Here is a 20,041-nt window from a genome sequence, read left to right as displayed (position 1 = left end):
CAAGGCTGGGTCTGCCTCCTCCCGGGGCAGCGCTTGAAGGTCCACCACCTGGTCCCGGAAGGGAGTGGTGGGAACCTTGGGCACATATCCAGGCCGGGGTCTCAGGATCACGTGAGAGTGACCGGGCCCGAATTCCAGGCACACTTCGTCAACGGAGAATGCGTGCAGGTCCCCTACCCTCTTGATGGAGGCCAATGCAACCCGGAGCGCTGTCTTCATAGACAGGAACTTAAGCTCCACTGATTGCAGAGGCTCAAAGGGAGCCCTCTGCAGGGCATTTAAGACCACTGAGAGGTCCCAAGAGGGAACGAGAGGAGGGCGAGGAGGATTTAGTCTCCTCGCTCCTCTCAGGAACCTGACGATCAGGTCGTGCTTCCCCAGAGACTTACCTTGAACTGCTTCGTGATATGCGGCGATAGCGGCCACATACACCTTCAGGGTGGAGGGAGACAGCCTTCGCTCCAACCCCTCTTGCAGGAAGGAAAGCACGACAGAGATCGAGCATTTCCTGGGGTCTTCTCGACGAGAAGAGCACCAGTTGACGAAGAGGTTCCACTTCAACGCATAGACATGTCTCGTGGACGATGCTCTAGCGGAAGTGATGGTAGCCGCCACCGCTGGTGGCAGGGTACTCAAACCTGCCTCGTCCCGTCCAGGAGCCACACGTGGAGCCTCCAGAGATCGGGTCGAGGGTGCCAAGGGGTGCCCTGTCTCTGAGAAAGGAGATCCTTCCTCAGAGGAATTGGCCAAGGAGGTGCTGTCGCGAGGAGCACCAGTTCGGAGAACCAGGTCCGGGTGGGCCAATACGGCGCAACCAGAATGAGCTGCTCCTCGTCCTCCTTGATCTTGCACAAGGTCTGTGCGAGAAGGCTCACTGGGGGAAACGCATACTTGCGTAGGCCCCGCGGCCAGCTGTGCGCCAGTGCATCCGTGCCGAGAGAGCCCTCGGTCAGGGAATAGAACAGGGCGCAATGGGTCGAGTCGTGAGAGGCAAACAGATCTATCTGTGAGTCCCCGAAGTGGTCCCAAATCAGCTGAACCGACTGGGGATGGAGTCTCCATTCGCCGGAGATGGGCCGAAACCGTGACAGCTCGTCGGCTGCAAAGTTCCGATCTCCCGGAATGTAGATAGCACGAAGGGACCTCAGGTGCTTCTGACTCCATAAGAGGAGGTGGCGTGCGAGTTGCGACATACGGCGGGAGCGTAGACCACCCTGACGGTTGATGTACGCTACAGTCGCGGTATTGTCTGAACGGACTAGTACGTGTTGACCCCTGAGCAACGTGAGGAAACGGTGCAGGGCAAGGCGTACTGCCAGCAACTCGAGGCAATTGACAAGCAGAAGGCGCTGGGGTCCTGTCCAGGAGCCCGCGGCAGCATGTCCATTGCACATGGCGCCTCAGCCCGTGGAAGAGGCATCTGTGGAGACAACAACATGCCTGGAAACTCGTTCTAGGGGAACACCGGCCCGTAGAAACTGAGGTTCCACCACGGGGTGAAGGTCTGACGACAGGTCGGAGTTACTGTAACTCGGAGCGTGCCATGATGCCATGCCCACCTCGGGACTCGATCGCGAAGCCACAGCTGAAGCGGTCTCATATGAAGCAATCCGAGCGGCGTTGCCGCAGCTGCAGATGCCATATGCCCCAGGAGCCTCTGAAACAATTTCAGTGGGACCGCACTCTTGTTTAATGGCTGAGTGGAGAAGGCGACCAAGTCCATGCCGAGAAAAGAGCTCCCCTGCACGGGGCAAAGTTTACTCCTTTCCCAGTTGACCCGAAGGCCCAGACGAGCTAGGTGCCGGAGCACTGGGTCCCTGTATTCACAAACCTGGTCTCAGGAGTGAGCTTAAGACAGCCAGTCACCGAGATAGTTCAGGATGCGAACCCCGTGTTCCCATGGAGGAACAAGGGCTGCCTCAACAACCTTGTGAAGGCGCGAGGAGACAGGGCTAGCCCGAATGGGAGAACAGCGTACTGACATGCGCGCCCTGACAGCAGAACGTAGGTACGGTCTGAGTCGAAGGAGAACGGAGACATAAGAGTAGGCGTCCTTCAGGTCGATCGCTGCAAACCAATCCTGTGGCCGCACACATCCAGAAATGCGTTTGGCCAGGAGCATCTTGAACGGCAGCCTGAGAAGGGAGCGGTTCAGATGTATAGGTCCAGGATTGGCCGTAACCCACCAGACTTCTCCGGGACAATGAGGTAGGGACTGTTAACCCGGACCTCATCTCGGCTGGAGGGACAGTCTCAATCGCACCCTTCGCCAGTAGGGAGCAACCTCCGCTCTCATGATAGGGGCATAGCCACCGACCAAAGTGGAGCGGACTCCCGTGAAGCCGGGAGGAGACCGTGCGAACTGAATCGCATAGCCGAGCCGATGGTTCGCACGACCCAGCGGAACAGATAGGGAGCTCTAGTGCAGGCTCCCAACTCTCCCAAGGAGAGAGTCAGTTCTTCCTGGATAAGGATTCTTCCCCAGCCCTCCACCGGGGAAAGGAGTGGCTACCAACTCCTGGAAAGAACTGAGTCTCATCTCTGAGCAGCCCATCTCAAAAGTGCCGCTTAACCCGGCGTTTAGCGGGGTGCGGGGCTGGAGAGGGCTGTGGCATCCCCCTACGGTCTTCCAGAGCCAGGCCCGGGTGAACGGGCGGGGTTGGAACCGTGGGAGGGAGCCTTCGGCGGTGGGCAGACTGAGGGATCTGAGCGGACGGCGGGGCCGTCGGGCAGAATAACCTCAATCTGCTCACGGGCGGTTGAGAACTGTTGGGCAGAAGCACTCAACCGCACCGCCGAAGAGGCCGACCTGGGAGATGGGGGTGTCGAGCAGACGGGTCCGCCCGACATCTTGCACATCAGACCGGTCAGCCCCAAACTGGTGAACATCACCTGACTCCGAGAGCGTACGGCCACTTTCGTCGCTCGGAGAGCAAGGTCAGTGGCGGCGCGCAGCTCACTGAAGAGCCTCGGGTCAGTCCCGCCCTCCTGCATGTCCATGAGCGTCTGGGTCAGGTAGACCAGCAGAACGGTCATGGGATGCAGTGAGGCAGCTGCCTGTCCTGTGGCACTATAGGATTTCGCCACAGATTACTGTGACGAAAAGAACTACAGGCTTGGACGGGTGCTTAGGATTGCGCCGGGAAGCACTCTGAGGACACAGTAGCATGGCAACAGAGCGTTCAACCGGGGGAACCCCAGTGTACCCATGGGCAGCGGCCCCTGAGGGGAGGAAAGGCGGATGAGACCAACGAGAGGACCCGTGAACTCATCATGCACGTCCGGGAGGAAAGATATTGGGGTTTGCCGTGGACGCGTCGGCGGCCTCACCCAAAAACCAATCGTCCCGGGAAAGCATGGCCATCATCTCCGGATCAGACTCAGGCACAGCCGTATGCACACCAAAGGGTGGCAGCTGTGAAGAGTCGTCATTTCCAGAAGAATCAAGCCCACCTAGTGATGCTGCTACAGACACAGCATCATCCTCTGTAGCTTCAAATGAAAACACACGGGCCACCCGAGGGTAGACTCGTGGAATCATCAGTTCGCTAGCGGGCACCGTCATTAAAGAGGGGGGGCTGGGGCGTGGACACAGAGTCGGCGCCTTGTTCCAGACCAACACCCTCAGGTCACCCTGTCCACCAGCCGAAGATCGGGTAGTGGATGAGGGGACTCTCACTCTTGCGAGTTCACCGAGTCTCGACCTATATATGACGCGATGATCACGTTCCCAGAGAGAACTTGAGTCATCCACGAGCGCTGTTCAAGCATTATCAAAGCCCAAACACACTAGACAGCGCTCGTGCCCATCAGAGTCCGATACCAATCCGCTGCAACCAGAAATGCACGGGCGAGCCGTCTTTAAAAAGACGTGCCGCGTGCGAGCTCTTTTATGAGAGGAGAAAAAAACTCCGCGATGTTGAAGCGCACAGGAAGATACACACACACTGGCAGATCACTGCACAGATCAGCAGGCACTGTGAGCTCGCTGCAGATCGCCGTCACACCAACACCGGAGAGAGATGCTCGTCTCATAGAGCGAAGTCAGAGATGATTGTGGAGTGAAGAAATATTCTTGGCTCCGAAGCAAAAACATACCTGCATGTTGCCGGCGTCCTCCTTTATACCCACGCGGTGGGGCGGAGATACGCTATGCAAATTCCGCAGACCCATGGCATTTCATCGCCATTGGCTCGTTTTGTAATACTCGAAGTCGATAGGTGTTCTAAGCGAAACCCCCATTCGTCGTCATCCGACGTAACTCGGAGTGACTACGAAAGGGAACCTGATATATTTCTTTTAAATCTTTTCTCTTGTAAAAAGATAAAACTAAACTAACTAAAACATAGTTTTAAAACTAACTTTTGTAAAACTAAAACAGTGTGGAAGATGTTTTATATCTTCCATTGATTATGATTATATAATACATTAGATATAAATGTGAATGGTTGAAATGGTCGTTTTATGCTTAGAAATACAATTTGCCTGCTTTTTTAAATTCATACTGAATATGTGATATTTTTTTAAAATAATAAAATATTTTAATTCAATACTAGAGTGTTTAATTTGTCAGAGGTCAGATGTCAGGATGTCAGATGCCATGGGAAAACGTCTCGGTTACGTATGTAACCCTAGTTCCCTGATAGGGAACGAGACGCTGCGTCAAACGCTGCGGGAACGCCCCTGCGTTGTGCGTCATGAAGCACGTATGGAATCAGCCCAATGGAGAGATGAAACGTCATAGGCGGGTGACGTCATCGACCAGGAAACTATAAAGCACCCCAAAAACACAAGCGCATTAGCTTCTGATAGGCTTGAAGGAAGCGCTAACGGGAGTGCCGGGAGTATGGCGGAGCGACGCAGCGTCTCGTTCCCTATCAGGGAACTAGGGTTACATACGTAACCGAGACGTTCCCTTTCAAGGGAACTTCGAGCTGCGTCAAACGCTGCGGGAACGCGAATACCCACGTCGCCATAGGACCAAATGACCGTCATGTGAGACTAGCGCACAGAGGACGAGAGCACCTGTGCCCCAGGGGTAGAGCTTAAGTCTAGGTCATAGAACTTAATAAAAGTATGCGGTGAAGACCATCCAGCCGCATCACAAACATCACTCAGGGAAACCCCCGACAAAAGAGCTTTAGAAGCAGCCATACTCCTGGTAGAGTGAGCTCGGACAACCAAAGGTGAAGGCTGGCCAGCCGACTCATAAGCAAGTGAGATAGCCTCAACCACCCACTTGCTCATTCTCTGTTTAGACGCCGGACACCCTTTCCTGGGTGGCCCGAAACATACAAAAAGTTGTTCTGATTTCCTCCACAGGGCAGCTCTGTGGACATAAGCGTCTAATGCCCTAACAGGGCAGAGTGAATTAAGTTTCTCCTGGTCCGATGACATAAATGGAGGAGGACAGAAAGCCTGCAGAACCGTAGGTCTAACAATATTAGTAGGAACCTTAGGAACGTAACCTGGTCTAGGATGCAGAAAAGCTTTAACCATGCCAGGTGCAAATTCCAGGCACGAGGGTGAAACCGACAGAGCCTGCAAATCTCCGATTCTTTTTAGTGAAGAGATAGCAAGCAAAAAGATAGTCTTAAAAGTGAGAAACTTCTCGGGAACTTCTTCGATAGGTTCAAAAGGAGCTAGGGAAAGACCTTCTAATACAATGGCCAGATCCCAAGTCGGCACCCTCGTACGAACTGCTGGCCTCAGCCTCAAAGTGCCACGGAGGAAACGAGTTATAAGCGGGTGTCTCCCAAGAGAAACTCCACTGAAAGGGACGTGGTAAGCAGCTAGTGCCGCCACATACACCTTTAGTGTGGAGGGGGATAACCCTGTGGAGAAGCGCTCCTGCAGGAATTCCAGCACTGCACCCACTGGGCAGTTAACTGGGTCCTGCAGGTGTTCTCCACACCAAGAAGTGAAAAGTTTCCACTTCAAGGCATAAAGCTTCCTCGTGGATGGAGCTCTGGAGTTAAGAATGGTCTCAACAACCTCGGTTGAGAGACCGGAGTCTATGAGCTGGGCCCCCTCAGAGGCCAACCCCACAGTTTCCACAATTCTGGGCGGGGGTGAAGTATCGTGCCCCCCGCCTGGGAGAGTAGATCCCTCCTGACCGGGAGCTCCAAAGGAGAACCGTCCAGGAGAGAAATCAGGTCCGCAAACCATACTCGGGCCGGCCAGAACGGGGCTACTAGTAGTAGACTGACCCCGTCCCGGCGGACCCTCTCCAGAACTCCTGGTAACAGAGCAATCGGGGGAAAGGCGTACAGACGTGACCTCGGCCACGGCTGCACCATAGCATCCAACCCCAGGGGGGCTGGAAGAGTGATGGAGAACCACCGATGACAATGAGTGGTCTCCTTGGAAGCGAATAGGTCCACCTCGGCGCGACCGAAACTCAACCAAAGGAGCTCCACCACCTCGGGGTGGAGTCTCCATTCCCCTGGCCTCGGCCCCTGCCTCGACAGGGAGTCTGCTACCACATTCAAATACCCAGGGAGATACATTGCTCTCAGAGATAGTAGCTTCCCTTGGGACCACAGGAGGATCTGACGGGCCAACTTGTAAAGCCGGCGAGACCGCAGGCCCCCCTGATGATTTATATAAGAGACCACCGACGTGTTGTCTGATTGAACTAACACATGATGGCCTCTCAGGTCTGTTAGGAAGTGTTTCAGAGCCTGAAACACAGCCAACATCTCTAGACAATTTATGTGCCACGAAAGATGATGATCCTGCCACAGACCTTGGGCTGGGCGACCACTCATGACCGCCCCCCACCCTGTGAGGGAAGCATCCGTCGTTAGCGTTATGCGACGACAAAGAGCCCCCAGCACAGGACCTTTGGATAGGAACCAAGTTTCTCTCCACATGACCAGAGCACGAAGGCAGCGCCGCGTGACTTTGAACGTGCGGAGCGGATTTCCCCTCGGGGAGAATCCCTTGGTCCTGAGCCACCACTGTAGCGGTCTCATGTACAACAGGCCGCAAGGTATAACGTTGGACGCTGCTGCCATCAGACCCAACAGTCTCTGAAACTGCTTGACAGTGAGTAGCTGGCCTAGCTTCACTTGTTTCACAGCTGAGAGAATCGAAGCGATGCGGGTCGGAGAGAGTCGCGCCCGCATCGATACCGAATCCCAAACGACACCCAGAAAAGTGGTCTTCTGGGAAGGAGATAATACACTTTTCTTTGCGTTCAGCCTCAACCCCAACTTTCTGATATGAGCGAGGACGACATCTCGATGCCGAACCGCCATCTGCTCGGTCTGAGCTAAAATCAACCAATCGTCGATGTAATTGAGAATACGAATGCCCTGAAGCCTCAGAGGCACTAGTGCTGCATCCATGCATTTCGTGAAAGTGCGGGGAGATAAAGCTAGGCCAAACGGAAGAACCCTGTACTGGTACGCCTCGCCCCCGAAGGCGAACCTCAGGAACTTCCTGTGTTGTGGAAGGATGGACACATGGAAGTATGCGTCCTTCAGATCTATCGTGACAAACCAGTCCTCGGACCTGATTTGAGACACGATCTGCTTGATAGTGAGCATCTTGAATTTTAGCTTCCCTACCGAGCGATTCAATATGCGCAGGTCTAAAATTGGACGCAACCCCCCATCCTTCTTTGGAACGATGAAATATCGGCTGTAATAACCTGACTCCAAACTGGGAGGAGGAACCCGTTCTATAGCCTCTTTTTGAAGGAGCGTTTTCACCTCTTGTTCCAATACCAGAGCCTGCTCGGGGCCCACCACTGTGTGCAGAACCCCTCTGAATTTTGGTGGACGACACCTGAACTGGATAGCATAACCCTTTTCTACTGTCTGCAGGACCCAATGAGATATTTTTGGAAGGCTTTTCCACTCTGCCAGAAATTCTACTAAGGGTAGAATTTCCTCTCGAGACTGGCCTCTGGTGTAACTTGAGCAGCAGACGCAGCGCCCTGTAACGGCGCACCGGCAGGGAACAACTGGTCTGACCGCTCTGAGACCCTCCTCAGAGGGAGCGAGCGTCCCTCGGGAAAGCGCTCGCTGGGATCGTCTGTGCCCCGGCATAAAGGCGGGGTTGGCAGAACGAGCCCCTGAGGGCACCGAGGAGGAATGGGCACCGTAAAAAGAGGTGAACACCTTTCCGCCTCGGTGGGGACCACCCTCAGCATCCTGAACGGCTTGGCGTCAGGACTTCTTCTTAGCCGAAGCCTTCTTAGCCAATATAACTGTCCTCAGATCAGTTCTACTGGGAGAAGGCTTCGGCTGAGAGTGTCGCGGCTGAGCCCACTGTCCAGCAGGGGGAGCACGAGACGCGACACTCTGCCTCTGCTGCGCTCTATGTGATGAGCTCGAAGACGGCCGGGGCTGCTCCCGCCCAGCAGCCCCAGGGACATGAACTTTAAGGGGAAGAAACTTTTTAAAAGCTGCAGTTTGTTTCTTTTCTTCTTGGAATTTATCGATAACTGAATTCACAGCATCACCAAACAACCCCATGGGAGAAAGAGGAGCATCTAAAAGAAAAGCTTTTTCTCTCTCTTTAATATTAGTCTGATTTAACCACAAATGTCTTTCTGCGGCCACCAGAGCTGCCATAGAACGACCCATTAATTTGGCCGATTCTCTGGTGGCACGCAGGGATAAATCAGCAGCCTGACGCAGTTCACGAACTACGTCAGTACTGACCTCCTCACTCTCACTCATGTCCCTTAGCAGATCAGCCTGGTATGCCTGCAAGATTGACATAGTATGCAGACATGACGCAGCCTGACCTGCTGCCGAATATGCTTTACCCACTAAAGCCGAAGTGTTTCTTAAAGGCTTGGTGGGTAATGCCGGTGCCTTAAAAGATGATGCTGCTTCGGGGGAGAGATGGCTCGCAAGCGTCTCTTCCACACGAGGCAAAGCACCATAACCATGAGCCTTGGCTCCCATAATATTAGCGTATGTTGAAGTCTGGGGACTAAACACTCTATATGACACCGGTTTTCTCCATGATTTCGACACCTCGGTGTGGAGATCATGGAAAAACGGCAGGCACCGGCGTGGAGGCTGCACACGTGACGGCAAAAATCTCTCATCCAACTTTGATTTAGAAACAGACTCCTGTCTAGTCACTGGCCATTCAATATTAAGTTTTTCAACAGCTCTTGTTAACACCTCCATAAGCTCATCACTCTTAGGAGTGTGGGGTGGCGAATCCTCCACATCTCCCTCAACACTAACAACATCAAGTTCCTCAGAACTGGATAGCTGCAGCATTGGTGCCTCAGCCCGAGCGGAAGAAACCGCAGCGCGTGCTTCCGAACCCGGGACTGAGGCACTGGATCTCACAGGTGAAGGGAGAGATAAGGCAGAGCCCGTCTCAAACCCCGCTGTGAGATCCATCTGCGATCCCCACGATAAGCGCCGCCGCTCTGCCTCGGCAGAAGCGGGACCCGAACCGCGGGGAGCGCGCACCGAACCGCTCTCCTCAAAGAGCGACCGGCGGGAGCGGAGCGTCCTTAACGGCAAACGCTCGCAATGCTCACAGTCTGCTCCCTCGAGAGCAAACTGGGCATGCTGAACTCCCAAACAAACAACACAAAGATCATGTGTATCCCCGCTCGTTAAATAACGCGAGCAGGGAGGAACACACTTTCTAAACTGCTGTTCGTCCGCCATAATCTCTCAATATATATATATATAGGGATAAATTGTTTGTGTGGTGCAGGGTATGTAAGACAGACAATATCACACAGGGACAGATTCACATGTAGCGCGACTGAAAGCACAGAAGCTAATGCGCTTGTGTTTTTGGGGTGCTTTATAGTTTCCTGGTCGATGACGTCACCCGCCTATGACGTTTCATCTCTCCATTGGGCTGATTCCATACGTGCTTCATGACGCACAACGCAGGGGCGTTCCCGCAGCGTTTGACGCAGCTCGAAGTTCCCTTGAAAGGGAACATAAATAATATAATAATAAATGTCTTAACCATAACATATTGAACCTCAACTTTCTTTACTCAAATGAAAGCTCAGTGCAGTGCGCTGAAACGTTTTTAGAGAATATCCCTTAGGTAAAAAGCAATTTTATTAAATGTACACGCACTGACAGGAAATAAGACCTTGATATTCACATATTGAGGACCTATTGCTGTTGTCATAGTATGGATCCTCTCATACTTTATTGCTTAAAGCTGCAGTCCGGAACTCTTTTGGGTTAAAAATTATCCAAAATAATTTTTTAAGCAAGTACATAACCAGCCAGTGTTCAAAACTATCTGCTTGCCTTAGCTCGATTCAAAACGGTAAGCTTGTAATAATGTTTTTAATTCCAGTGGCACTGATGTTTCATTACGTCACATCTGTACACATAAAGAAGGTGTCCCGAACCGCCACCTGCTCGGATTGAGCTGTGATAAACCTATGCCGAAAGGAACCCGATATTGGTACACTTCACCCCCCAAAGCGAACCTCCGGGACTTCCTGTGATGAGGATGGATGGCTACATGGAAGGACGCATCCTTCAAATCTATTGTGACAAACCAGTCATATATATACATTGCGGACCCATCGTCGTCATGTTGCCTCTGCAGACGCGAGATCCGAGCCACTAGATTCTTATTGCAGATATGGAGACCCATAATCTACGTGCTGCTTCGGCAAACGCGAGTTCTGAGCCATTAGATTCTTATTGCAAACCCATAATCTACGCGCTGCCTCGGCACACTCAAGACCCGAGATCGAGTCACAGAATCTTTATTGCAAACCAGTAATCTACGCGCTGCCTCGGCAAGTGCGAGATCTGAGCCAAAGAGTCTTTATTGACTTTCTTCCCTCGAGAATAAAACCAACAGGAGCAGACCTAAAACTCTCAATAGTGCATATTTTACACATCGGGAATTTATGAATGAACACTGTCAGCCCCTTTTACTAGAGCTGACCCTGCATGCTCCACTCCCAAAAAAAAAAAAAATCGCGATCCAAAAAGCTGTTTGCTAGCCATTATACTCCTTTCTAGATATATATTTATGCTTGTGGACAAACAACAATAAATAGACAGAGACAGTTTCATACAGAGCACTTGCTGAAGACACAGAAGCTAGTGACTGTTTGTTGCAGGTATGCTTTATATTTTCCTGGTCGATGACGTCACATGACATTCCGCCACGCCATTGGACTGATTTCATAAGTGCTTCATGACGCAATCACGCAGAGGCGTTCCCACAGCGTCTCGACGCAGCTCGAGTTCCCCTATAAGGGAAAAAGGATAAATATCGGAAGGGAGTTTGAAATGTGGCATGAACTCTATGTTTTGAAGGGGTTGATCTGCATTTCCTGCCTGAAGACGAAGGCAGGGGCGCAGCCGACCCTCCCGGGAGTGTCAGGACCATCCTGGTGGTGGTGGGGAGGATAGAGGTAATTGTTTGCGTCAGCGTCTGAGATCTCAAACATGTGTAAGTACTGATCTTTTATACAGCAAGTATTAGGACATGATTGTATAGATGTGAAGGTAATAAGTGACATAGTAATTGAGTCTTCCAGGCAGAACTTATGGCTTTCATTTCTAAGGACCATGAATTTGTTGGTATGACAATTAGAAATTAGACTTCACAGAAATGGAAACTGAACTATATGTAGCCCTAATACACATTAAATGTAGTCACGCAATGCTGATGTTGAGAACAAAGTATAATTAGCACGGTTTGACAGGATAAGATAAGCGATTGTTAGATTTAATCAGCGCGATTTACTGCGATGCTTTTTTCCCCTTAGTTGGTCAGAACAAAAGTGAATGTTACTTGTTCAATTACATTTTCTGGTGAAAATTCTTATGTTGTTCATACTTCCAAAAAGTAGAATCTGTGATTCCGAATGACAAAGTAAAGCTGATAATTCCGTTAATAACTGCAATTGCAGATTTCGAACAGAGATGGGCGACAAAGAGGAAAAACTATGGACTGCAGCTTCAAATAATTGTACTATTTCTTATGTAACAAATTAGCTAAAAAGGGAACTATGTATAATTAATTTTAAAAAAAAAATAATTAATTATAAATATTTTGCTTAGTTTTAAAATTGACTGTAGCAGAATTAATAGTACAATTATTTAATCAGTTCTTTTAATGAACAGACAGCATAATAAATGATCAATTCTAGGAAATAAATTATCTTCCTGGCCAAGATCAAAATGTTTAAGTGACTTTGATTTTGTGAGTGACAAAGACTATAAAGCGTGGATATAATGGTTTAATAAACTAAACTACGGGTAGGCTACACACACACACACACACACACACACACACACACACACACACACACAACTAAACTAAGCATAGATTATATACAGAATAAAGAAAGTAAATAAAAGTAAACAGAGAGAGAGAGAGAGAGAGAGAGAGAGAGAGAGAGAGAGAGAGAGAGAGAGAGAGAGAGAGAGAGAGAGAGAGAAGTGAAGAGGATGGCAAGATTACAATCAGTTAACCACAACGTCCGAGACACATCAAAAAATCACGGTCACCTTAAAAGGGGCACAATAACTTATAAAGGCTTTAAATACGGGTACTTGCATTGACTTCTATGGCTGAACACGTCCGGGTGCAGTGAATTCTGGAAATTCTTGATGATTTTGTCAGGAGTGCGCTGAAGCGTTCCTTCTGGTTCTTCTGGGTGGTCCATGTTGAATCCAATGAAGGTAACTTGAAGATAAAGATGCCAGAAGGAGACAGGAAACATACTGTAGTGTCTCAAAAGATAGAGCGAAGATATGAACTCATCAGAGGCATCAGTTCACACCCATTTGGTGACCAATCAAAGATGACCGGGAGAACGTCTTTGTTCAATCTTATCCCTATTTGCATGTTTATGGTGGCATGGAGAATTTGTGCAGTTTTTACACAAAGGTATGTTAAAATATTATGACGCATTTTATTATAACATCCTATACACTATAAATTATGAAATGTAAAGAAGTTTTGATAGCAAGAACGTCTAGGTCTAGCCCAATCACCTTCAAGTGGTAACAAAACGAGCCAGAGAAACAAAACGAGGTCCCATGACGTCAGTCTGGGGTTGAACGTGTTAACTGAACGGGAAAGATGGGGATTTGAAGACATCAAAGCAGTGATACATCATCTTTTGGATATCATTATTTGAAGTTACCCTAACATCACTAAAGAATCATCATAATATAACATAGGGACATTGTCTTCTTTAAATATTATATATATCTTAACATGGGTTAAAACCCCATTCTTGAACCCAACTTGAATTCACAAAAAATAACTAATTAATCACAATAACAGACTAAAAGGTAATGTATATTTAATAGGTACAAGATTATATTATATATATATGTATTACCTCATCATGTTATAACTGAAACTACTGTAACTTTCCTTAGGCCTCGACTTTTCTATAATGTTTTTGTTTCTCTACCAATGGAAAGCAAATTGCAGTGGTTGAGTGTTTGAATGTTGTTTCTGTGGTTTCGGTTCAAAGTGTGCTGTTAAAAACAGACAGAGGTCAGTCTTGTGGGTAGGAAACTGCTTTAGCCATGAAGTGCATGTGTCACGCTTACATATGCATGCAAGTATGTGTATATATGTACAATATTTTACACTTCAAAAAGTTAAAAGCCTTACATTCAGTCTAAAAAAATATGGTATTAGAACTATTTAGAACCGTAGTGTCCTGAGGAACCCATTATATATGCTTAAATGGATATTTGTGTTGGTGTTTAGGGTTTTTTACTCCCACCTTTTTGTTTTTCAAATCTGTAACTGTCAAAGCCACATCACTACTTTCTAGAGATCAGCTATACAACTACACAGACTGTCAACACACTCTCAACAGATAAATTATTTCTTTCTTAAAATGTCTATAAATTATAACTTTAAAAAAATTAACTGTCCATTTCTGATAATTTTGCCCTTCATTAACATAATTGTTTTAACATAATCAAATAGAAGAGACACAATGTAACTCTAACTACTCTAACTGTATTTCAGATGCGGTCACATCTCATATCCTCATCGTCTGCAGAGAGAAACTGCCACCAGAATACACACATAGTGAAGGACGTGAAGACATCATAGGGGATTGTGAAGATATTTCACTGGAACTTGGTCTTCATTACATCTATATCGTGTTCAATATCGTGAGTGACACCTGTGTGACGCTTCGGTCTCGTATCTCACGGAGGAGTTTTGGAAGCGTAAAAGAAGGAGCAACGACAGTGAAGGATGAGGACCAGGCCTGGACTATTTATGTTATGTTATGTTATGTTTTTATATGTATATATATATATATATATATATATATATATATATATATATCAAATATATATCAAATATAATATTTATATATAACATATAATATTTTATATGTGTATATATTTAGAGCCATTTTTCTTAAGAGTGTACATTAATTTAAATGAGACACTTGCTGAAAATGTATCCGCTGACATTCACCCCAGCAACTCTCACTCTATAATGATCAGTTTCTTCCTGCCTCTCATGCAACAGGAAATGATGCAGCTCATCTCTGACAGCTCGAGTCACATCCTCTCCTTATATGGACAGAGTTTGAGTCTGCGGTACAAGGTTTGATAGTAGTCTAAACAAGGCCCCAAATGATAATGTGTTTTGTGAATGACATCCAAGTGAGTCTGTTAGTGGGAACAACATTCAATATTTCTGTGAACACAATATAGCTGATGTGTTTTTTTATCTCTTTGATCTGGGTTGTGTGTGTAGTCTTTTATGATGGCTTTGGGTACTTTTGTAGTTAAGAATCAACTCAAATGTCCACTTTACATCAAATCAGCAAATACTTATGAAAACATTAATTTTGTAACGTAACTTAAATTTAAGCAATATCTGAACATGAGATTTATTTAAGGCTCTTTCAAATGAACCGGTTGAGATATTGTGCAATAGAAGTATCTTTTTTAAAATGGCATATTGCATTGTGAAACATTAAATATGCATTTCATAGCTATCCTGGTTCCCTGCTTTGAGGAAGATTTGTCAGATTATGTTCAGTTTGCATGTGTTTTATTTAAGTGTTGAACGTGTGCATCAATATGAATATGAAAAGATTTATGTAAGATCATGTATTTCAGTTCAAAATTAGTCGTTATGTCTCTGTCCTTGGTGCTGAAATTACAAATCCGTGTCCCATACACTTCTGACTTTAATGATTTTAACAAATGCCACAGCACTGGTTGTCATTGTTAAAATTTAAGTCTCTGTAATATATGGGCAAAAGAGAAAATGTATCTTCAATAAAAAATTTAAAATTAATAAAAATGTGGCATGTCTATGCTACCTCACCCACAAAAATGATCTCTGCATTAGGCTATTTTTTTCTGTCAAGAGACTAATTTCCTGTTTTTGTTCTTATGATAATAACAAAATAATACAGATGCTAACCATTTTTATGTACAGTATACCTTTAATTTTAATATGCAGCAGGCAGTTTATCAAATGTCATACAGAATTTCTGTTCTGTTAATTGTTGTCTGTTGTAAATATGCCTTTTTTTTTTTGGTAAGGGAAGGGTAGTTGGTTTTTAACATATTGTGGTTTTTTTGCAGCAAGAGGTGTGAAAAAAAAAACAGAAACACAGGACAGGGATCAGTCTCACTGCACTACACAGTGGCATATGCTTACCAGCACTCAGATCTGACCCATCTGCCAACTTTAAAATGTAACTTACAATAGCAATCATATTTCCTTTAACTTCAAAAAGTGATTCTTGAAAAAAAATCCTTAATTCCTTCCTGAAAGCTTTAGCGTAAGTTCTGCCAGGAAGACTCAATCGTTACGTCACTTATTACCTCCACTTCTAACCAATCATGTTCTAATACTTGCAGTATAAAAGATCTGTACTTAGACATGTTTGAGTTCACAGATGCTGACGCAAACAATTACCTCCACCCTCCCCACCACCACCAGGATGGTCCTGTCCATACCTCCCGGGGGGGTCAACTCGACTGCGCCCCGGCCTTCGTTTTCAGGCAGGAAATGCAGATTCGCTAGCCTCGGATCTATGCCAAAGAACTTTATAAATATTTGCTTGCTGGGCTGTTAATAAATATATGCTTTTGTTACATCATTTTATCTCCCGAGTCTTTCTGTTAAAAATACAGTTACAGTGTAGGAAATTTGTCTGTGATATTCAGTAAAGCTGTTTTAAAACACTCTAGAATAACTTTTTTGGGGGGAAAAGTATAACTCCACCACAGCATCCAGTTGATTGGCTGCTGTCACAGAAGTGGTTTTCGCCAACTTCAAAGCCCTTTTCAAATGACCAATCAGCTTTTACAGCCGTGTGAATAAATAAGAGAGAAGTGCATATGTATCTCATTTGTTTGAAGCAGAGATTGAAGGACACACGGTATATGGACAGTCTACTAATCTACCTCTATTATTTACCTGGCGTGAAAGGATTGTTTTGGGCTTATTCGGGTTTTGTTTTTGTTGTTTTTTTCCCCAGGGGAATTTAAAATATGAGGATAATTTTGGAACACCAGTGATCATGAGATATTATTTAATCATTTTGTTCTTCTCAATAACAGGTAAACATTCTTTAAATCTTTCCTATTCAACACAACTCTGTCTATTTATCAGAACTCTGTCTATTAAATGTACCTGCTTGATTTTGCAGTCTGCTCCTCTGATGTGTCCTCTAATGTGGATGTTGTTCAGGAAGATGTAAAAGTAGTTCGAGCTGGAGAGGATGTGAATCTCACTTGCAGCTTTCCAAAGCTTCTGCAATCGACAAAAGCATGGTTTAAACGGACGTCCAATGGAAAATCCATACAAATTGTGTCTTTATATTTAAATCAACAACCCAGCTGGAATAAGGACTTTGAGAAAATGAGTCGTTTTAATGTTACCAATGGAGATGATCATTTTAATCTGATAATTTTATAGACAAAGCCTTCAGACTCAGCAACATATTACTGTGTCGTCGCATCATATTACAGCATTGGAATGAGTGCAGGCACTAGATTATTTTTTAAAGGTAAGTTTTACTGCTAGTTATTTTAGCTTTGTTTGATTTGTGGCATCTGATTTTTTTTTTTTTTTTTGCCCTTACTATTTCTGTTCAATTTATGTCACTTTTCAAGCTGGACACACAACTGTTCAGCAGTCTTTGATAGACACGCTTCATCCAGAGGATTCAGTGAATTTGCAGTGCAGCATCTTCAGTGAGAATTGTGCTGGAGAACACAGCGTCTACTGGTTCAGACAAAGCTTGGGAGACTCTCAAGGAGTCCTTTACACCAAAGGAGAGAGAAATGGTCAGTGTAAGAACAGCAATGAGTCTCAAACACAGAGCTGCGTCTACAATCTCCTCAAGAGTAACATCAGTGACTCTGATGCTGGTATTTACTACTGCGCTGTGGCCGCATGTGGAGAGATACTGTTTGGAAAAGGAACTCAACTCAATTTTAAAGGTAAGCTTTTGGGAGACATATTTAATTTTGCCAATCAGGAGAATTTAAATCATATATTGGGGAAAATAATACCAATGCACTGATCTGTTATCAGTGATATGAATTATGTCTTTTCAGAGAGTGGTGTGAATTATACAACCCTGCTTGATCTTGGGATTTCAAACATCATATTTTTTACTTTAACTGTTTTTCTTGCCATAAAACTATGCCAGAATCGGAATAAAGGTAAGGTTTATTTTTAGCACACACTGATAACACATATACAGTATTTATATTAACACATGTTTATGAAAATACAACAATTGCCACTACAGAAATATTATGATTTTTAATGAAAGGTTTTTCTTATTCACCCACAATCCACAAACCTCAAGAGAGTCAAGTAAGTTTCTAGTTTTATGTTTGAGATTCAAATCATATATTTATTAATTAAAATCATACAGTAAGTCTTATCACATGCAAATGATTATGCTAGTGGGTCTCCTTAAAAGACTTGACTTTTATCCTCATTTTATGTGACAATGTCTTTGATGTTTGTTTCTTTTTCCGCATTATTGTAGGGTGAAGACATTCTGAGTTATGAAGCTCATAATTCTCTCATAGCAAATGGACTCAAAGTAAAGATTACTGAAGAACACTCTCTTGTGAGATACAGCATGTATAGTGAAAGAATGCCTATAATCACACAACAGAAGTAACAGTTTCCCATTCAAGCCTAGTTTATGAGGTAAAACATGTTTTACTGTATATTTTCAGCACTGCTTTGTAACAGTTTGAATACATACCAGATTTGCAACAATTAATGTCACATCGCAAGCCTTGTTCATATTGTTCTGCATTTTCATGACCTTTTTATCATGTTATTTGAGTTGTACATATACTTGGTTGCATGTACATATGTCCATTTATATAGAATGGAAACCAGATATTTTTGTCTGTATATTAACTTAAACTGTACTTAAATAATATTGTGTTTTTGATACTTGAAAGTATCTAAATGAAGATGACAATTTCTCAAAGCACATGCCACAAATTCCTTGTTTGTAGTGCAAATGTAAAACATGAATTTATCCAAACAGATTCTTCCTTTAGCAAAAATGCAATTTCATTTAAACATTCCACGAACACATTTAACTAAAACACAAACTGACATTAAAACTGCTTATGTGTTCTCTATTGATTGCATAATATGTTTGGTTTATTTTTAATTGACTTTATGCTAGAGTACTTACATATTTTTTAAATGCGAAAAATGTACAATCGCTTTTTTTCCCAAAAACAATACTGTAAACAACTAACGTGAAGTCATATTCTCTATATAAATCATATGCCTAATTATGTCTTTTGAAAATGTAAAAATGCTGGAAGTTTTCTGTGATGGGTAGGTTCACGGTTAGGGCCAAGAAACTGTCATTAGCTCTCAGTATAAAAACCATTACGCCTATGAAATGTCTCTATGTCAAACTCATCTCCTGCCGAGATATTGAAGCACATACATGCTGAAATACATGCTGTTTTTTATAGTGGGATATTCTCAAAGCCAGCAAAGCCACCTGCTGTGTAACAGGTGCCCAAATAAATAAATAACTTATTTTCATTATAATTTATTTCTATGTACAGTATTTAATCACTTACTCCAGATACTGTGCAGACTTCATCAGTGTATAAACAAATAATCCCGATAGGTTCATCCGATCTATGTTTGGATAATTACATAGATAATACATAGACCTGGTGTAGTCTTTCAGATATGTCTTTGCATAATTAAACTTTTATGTGCGTAATTTATGTCTGTAATTAAAATAAACAGTATGAGAGGTATTGTATTTTGTTTTTCCGGATTCATGTTCTTCCGGAAGCAGTGCTTCACATTGGATGTTAACTCTCATTGCAAATACACAGGTCGGGTCTAATAGAAACAAAATACCTCGTGACCAGGATGACTCCGGGTCATCACCAATTTAACCCCATAACTTCCTGCAGACTGTCCCTATCATTTTCTCATGTACACATATTGCAGATCATGGAATATTTTTTTTTTAAAACACATTTGAAATCAGTTCTTCACAGAGGAGGACTTCGTGGATAGCTATGGTGGAAGTACTTTAATGTGAGTCACTACCACCACCAGCAGGTAAGTGTAAAAATACTGAAGACTGGTGACTCTACTGGCAAGAGATGTAAGAATAAAGAGCAAAGCTTTGCCTCCGCGAGCCTGCTAGACAACAGTACAGTTGATATAGTGCTGGCTACTGTTTACTGTAACTTTTGTAAGCTCTCACTTTTGTACGGCTGTTCACCGTCCCTTAGGAAAATAAACCATGGTTTTGTGATCGATTACTGTTTGTATTACCATAGTTTTCCAACAAATATCATGATTAAATGGTGTATAACACTGTATCTAAAATGTATAAGAAAATTACAAAAAAATAATGTCACACTGAAACGTCCAATGAAATCTGTGCTTGCAAAGTCCGTGCATGAAATCCGTTCTGGACGATCTTTTTGTTCGTTAACATTCTTAAGTCTGAATCAGGCTTGAATTTGTTTGAAATTGACGCCATCCTTAATATTTACATCTGAGTAGAGCTCGCTGTTAT

The 20,041-nt window shown here is 44.9% G+C and overlaps 1 long non-coding RNA gene and 1 pseudogene across 2 annotated transcripts in view; one reads left to right on the top strand and one right to left on the bottom strand.

Annotated features, from left to right (window-relative positions):
• The window catches only part of LOC143737118 (uncharacterized), a 131,030-nt gene that overhangs the window by 51,298 nt on the left and 59,691 nt on the right, over positions 1-20,041 (bottom strand). The window lies entirely within an intron of this gene.
• Positions 16,369-18,161, top strand: LOC143737838 (uncharacterized; annotated as a pseudogene). The gene is made up of 5 exons (XR_013203740.1): positions 16,369-16,556; positions 16,646-17,005; positions 17,112-17,441; positions 17,559-17,671; positions 18,002-18,161. The product of XR_013203740.1 is annotated as an uncharacterized LOC143737838 (transcript).

Source organism: Siphateles boraxobius, unplaced genomic scaffold (assembly GCF_051911475.1).
Source record: "Siphateles boraxobius isolate OS27281-9 unplaced genomic scaffold, OSU_SipBor_1 130, whole genome shotgun sequence".
Classification (NCBI taxonomy): Eukaryota; Metazoa; Chordata; class Actinopteri; order Cypriniformes; family Leuciscidae; genus Siphateles; species Siphateles boraxobius.
Note: the sequence above shows the minus strand (reverse complement) of the source record. Positions and strands in the feature narration are given on the sequence as shown.